Raw genomic sequence first — 5939 nt, 5'->3', positions numbered from 1 at the left:
TTGCATTGTGTTTGTTATTAGTTGTTATTTCGCTAGCTGCTGTTTTTTTACCTTTACCAATTTTGCTTGCCATTACTTATTAGCTTTTTATGAGAATAATTAATGTTATAACGTATATATCTTTTACATCTTCTTACATTACCTCACGCACAACCGTTTGTTTTTAATGATTGTTGTGTTTATATTTGTTATCTTTAATTATATTTTCTCTATAAAGTCTATAAACGTTATTATTATTACTCTGCAGATGCACACTGTTAAAGGAAAGAGAGCAAGACTAGACAAAATCCTTGACATTGAATAAAAGCTTAAATAGTTAATTTAAAACTTAAATGAAAGCATAAGACAAATAAGCAAAACGTATTAAACTAGATCAAGCAATAGGAGACATTTGAATATTGGTCCCAACATGTTCGGGGATTTCTTTTTAATTGCGGCTAGACTGTACATATTTTTCAGTTAGTCATATTGATAAACCTTATAACTAATAGTAATTTGTATCTATTTTTCTTGTTAAGTTTGAGGGTATTCGCCAATTAATCCACCTATTTGTCGCTTGTATTGTTCTGGTTTGCGCATTTTTGCCTATTAACTAACAGGGCATTTGAGATTTTTAGGACTGACGTTTCATACATTTATTGATGGTAGTCACCTCTCACCTTACTAGTTATTCATATCATTTTATACTGAATAATAAATGAGTAGTGCAGTGGTGTTTGAAAAACATGTATGATCTAATATTCATGTTGTAACGTAGCAATCGGCAGCTATGATAATATGCAGTTTGCTTGTTGAGCTCTCATTTACGCTCAGTTCCCACATACTGACGTTGGTGTAAAGCTCAGGCTTCCGTAGTTATTACTGGTACCTCGTAACACTCACCTGACATAGAATACATGTGTGACGTACAAAACTTAAGTGTGTTGAGAATGGGTCGTGCTCAATAGGTTTGGTTTGCCGTAGCTTTAGCCTTATTTTGTGCCTTAGCTATACGTTTCGATTCCACCGTCAGGTTTTATCTTCTCACGATCGGAAGATATTAATTACATACAACAAGGCGCACACATACATGAGTGCATATGATTCACTCGTATAATGAAAAACTCGTTTTGGTGCCTACATTCCTCGTGCTATATAAGTCAAAACTGAATAGCTTTTCGCTCGCTTCAAATTTTCGCTTGTTGTTTAACTCATCTAATAGCCATGATTCAAATTTGGCTACAACAAACTGATGGACTTGGTATTATATTTCTAAAAGTGCTTTCATGTTAGTTGTGCACGAACTTGTCCTTTAATCTTTTGTGTGACAGGAGTGTTTTAGAATCACTAATGTATGTCTTTGGTGGTTTGTATCCAAATATAGTGTTCTCTTAGTTGTTCAAGCAGTGCTTACACGTTTTTGCAAGTTTTTTAAACGCCTACCAACCTTATATGCACGTTGTGTTTCTTTTATTTGTAGGTATTGTCACGTCTATTATATTGTGACTATAACCTGGTTTTCTTTTAGCATGGATGTTTTCTAATGCTATGGAAGAAGTATATCGATATTATAATATGATTGTTTGCTACTTATTAGAATAATTGCAATTATGTTATTAGTTAAATTACGCCTTTAAAGGGACCTTCTATTGCCTATACGATTAAATCGTCATTGCCAAGTTTTTATGTGTTGGCTCCACATTTCTTAATATAACTAGTTTAAAAATCTTGAAAAATTCAAAAAAATAATTTACAAGTGATGAGGTTAAAACTTTGAAATAGTCGAAGGGGTATACAACGCCTACTACACCAAAATATTAAACACTTATAAAGTTTTTTCTAAGTTAAATAATAAAAAAAATCATATTCTGCCATATATATACATAGATGTAAATCGGTAAATTTCGGTTTTTCTGGCATAACTTCGGAATTTTCTTTTATTCTTTATAGAATGAGAATAATTCTTCAATTGCGTATATTTTCCCTAATTTGACCATCTTCGTAACTTCCATGGTTTTCGAGATCCGTATATTGTACACAGTGTGTAAATAAAATGAAATTATTGAACTGAAAGGCAAGTTATAAAATATACATACTTGCAAGTTTTCAAAACGCCTACGAACTTAGAATGCACGCGATGTTTAGCTAGATATCTGTTATTTTGCTTGTATTACCCACGTCTGATCTATTGTATTACTTTTACTCGAACTCTGTTTACCTTTAACACGGACGCTTGTAATGTTCTGGTGTGATTATAAGTAAGCATTCCAATAGTCATAAAGTGTTCCCATAATATATTGTAACGTAGACTTAATTATGCACGTGGTTTATTTATTTACAATTAATCAACAATGTTCTTAAATAGATTGATTTATAACAGTTAACTATTATTTATCACTCACAAATTTATATAGGAAACGGAAAGTTTCTAGAAAGATCACGGACGTTCTATTGAATTCCCCAATATCTGCAGTCGGCGGATCTCATTTCTCGGAGTGAGTTCCTTATAAATACATAAATAAATAAAGATATAGGTAATTTAAAGCGGCTTAACTGGATCCGAAGTTCATACATTCCTCAAGAAGTACTAGAAGTCATACCCTACTCGCTTGAAACATAGAATTTTATAATGTGTTTCGTACATATGTACTATAAAAAAAGTCCCAATGTTCCATAGAATTTATTAAACAACTTTTGAGTAACACATGAAATAACTCTTGGACATGAATAGAAAAAACATCTGACAAATCTCTATCTAGGTCGTACCTTGCATTCGAATAAACACACAAAAAATCGATTGACAATGACAAAAATTTATTCCGAAATACAGAAAAAGAAAAGCCTAGAAAGCTTGTTTTGGACATTACCCCGCCCGCAAGCGGTCGACAAATAAAATAACAATTCTTAAAATTACTTGCAGTTTTTTTTCTTAATAGGAAATCCAAATAATCTCATCGTACAAGATTTGCGATATAGGGCGCACTTAACTCACACACAAACGCTGGCAACTTCTGAACTTCACTTTGCTTTATAACAGAATTAGATGACGAACAAAACTGGATTGATGAATAACATGAACAAATTTAGTTTGGTAGCCGTTCGAGCCGTAGAAACTTTTACTAAGAACCTTAACAAAATGCCTTGTTGTACTGCACTGCTTTTGTTTCCACTCGACAAATTATTTTCGCGTTAAAATTCTTACACAACTTTGGTTAACTTGCGTCTGCACAAGTTTATTATAAAAAATGACGAATTGCGTCTCTAACAGAACAAATAGGGTTGACTGCGAAAACTGACTGCAGCAGCAGCCTCGTTTAGTCGCTGGCTCCAGTATTTAAAGGAACACCACTTCCACCATCAAATAAACTCCTTTACGAATTTTCAAATAACTCGCCGATCAACAACGGATCGCTTCTTCAATATGAAACGCACAATTCTTCGTCTTCGTTATCTTTTAACAACGATAAAACACGTGCGTTAATTAATTTTCGCCAGATAAAACTCCTTATCGTAAACGACCAGATGTGGATTACTTCTAATACCTTATCTAAATTGAATAAATTACAAAAACGGTAACATTTGCAAAGAATGAAGCATTTACAACATTTCTAATAGGAAAAACAATACTGGGATACAAATTCAAATAAAACGAACCTACTCTGGACTTATTTCGTAAATAATCTCCCAAATTTAGTTAACAAATTGAAATATTCTCATATACAGGATGTCCTGTCATTGTTTTTCGCGTTTAAACCGAAATAACGTCTACATAACTACATAACTTACATTTACTGATCACATCAATATTACTGTTAATAGAGCACTAAAGATGTTAGGGTTTGTGAAAAGGTCGTGTGGAATGCTTAAGCGTGTGTCTTGCATTAAAGCTGTTTACATAGCTTTTGTCCGTAGCATTCTAGAATATTGTTTAATTGTCTGGTCACCATATTATGTAACTCACTCTGTTAGACTAGAAAAAGTACAAAATAAGCCGTTAAGATTCTTGGCATACAAATTAGGAGTTAATGTTGATAGCATAGACTACTCACTAATTAGGGTCATGGTAAACATCAAACCATTAAATCTTCGTCGACAAGCAGCTGAGCAGATCTTCTTGTTTAAATTATTAAATGGAGAAGTTCATGCTAGTGAACTACTACACAGTCTAAATTTTCTGGCACCCATCAAAAGAACTAGCAGCAAGAAATTATTTTACATTAATATGCATAGAACTAATTACGCCATGTTTACACCAATTGATAAGATTTGCTCAGATGCAAACGGACTTAATATTAACATGTTTAGTGTACCATTTTCGAAGTTCCGGAGAGAACTGGAACATAAATTGTATGGTTAAGATATTTGTAATTTTTATAATGGATACTGTCCGTCAAATATATATTATTATTATTATTATTATAACGTTCTTTACACAACAGTATATTGACAAAGACGTTTTCTGTATGTATTTTCCAAATACGTGGCCTGCAATTGACGTAACTTGTAAGTCGGTGTAAATCGGTGTCATTTCATTTTTTATATTGTGATAAATTATATTAATTTATGATTTATGTGACAGAAGGTCGCCTTTGGTGGACTGTATTCGAGAACATTTATACTCCTTGTGTATCCGCCATAATGGTGCTCATATTTATAAATTATAAATGTTTAAGACCATACAAAATAACATAAATTAAAAGAAAAACTAGAATTTCACAAACATCGTATTATTATTTATTATTATTGCGTAGACAAGATATCCATTTACAAGACAAAGAGTTAATAACATAAGTTCAAACTATTTTAATTTATAAAACAAAACATTGTGTAGATAGTATAACAAAATAACCAATAATACCTAAGATAACATATAATGTAGCAGTGAAATATAGAAAAATAATAAAATAAAATAAATCGCAAATAAAAGTAAATAATAAATTATGTTAATAACGAACTGTTATATGTGCATAAAAGAGTTGTGATTTATATCATCATGTTCAGAAATGTGATTAAAGGTATGACACGTTTGAAAAATTGGAGATTTTGGGGGCAAGTTGGAATGTGCTGTTTTACAATAACATGTTAAATGGCTACGGGAACAACGTTGTGGTTTATAAAAACATAAAATTGATAATAATGCACTACAATCTACATTGTTATTAACCAAGTTATAAAGAAAGTAGAATATAGAATTATATATATAATATAGAAGTAAAATATTTGTTGTCGAATGTCCAAGGTGGTTATGTTGCATTTTAAAACAATATTCAATTACAAATAGGTGGTTAAATTGTCTTTACAAAAATACGCGAACTCGAATAACGCAAACTACAACGCGTACGAATCATAATTGTTCATAGATACTTATATTGTTCAGGGACTTGCAGTACTAGATGCGTTTTAATCTTTTCTTCGGCATAAATTGAGATTGGCATCGGTATGATTGCCTCCATCGCCTTGCAATTGGTCTGAGGTGAATTTTACACGGACCGCTTACAGATTCCCAAAAAGGTGTGGTTGTTGTTGATCTTCTCGATGAGCAAATGCTTCTGGACAAAATATCGTTGTGATTTTCGGCTGCGATCTGGTGGTAGGTCGATGTGAGGTGTATTGGATGTTTTAACTTTTAACTTAAAATGCATGACGCGTTCTGCGCCGACAACTTGCACAGATTCAGTACCTATCGCGGTCTAACGAATGCTCGATTTTCACTAAATGCACTCATATTTATACGTTAACTCTTTTTGAGAATTCTCCTAAACGTTTTTTTATTTTCTGTCTTGATCAACTAACACCGGTACATATAGTAGATGTTTCTGTTTCAATTTACTTCAAATTAAGCGCATCTTGGTTGACAGTCTCATTGCCTATAGAAAGATGTTTAAAATCGCGTAGCTCTTTGAATAGTGCTATACGACCGAACATCGACAAAGATTATACTTAAGTCAATTATTAGGTCT

The sequence above is a fragment of the Photinus pyralis genome, unplaced genomic scaffold (assembly GCF_008802855.1).
Source record: "Photinus pyralis isolate 1611_PpyrPB1 unplaced genomic scaffold, Ppyr1.3 Ppyr1.4_LG1, whole genome shotgun sequence".
In the NCBI taxonomy this organism is placed as follows: domain Eukaryota; kingdom Metazoa; phylum Arthropoda; class Insecta; order Coleoptera; family Lampyridae; genus Photinus; species Photinus pyralis.
The sequence above is the reverse complement of the archived record's forward strand: the minus strand, read 5'-3'. Positions refer to the sequence as shown.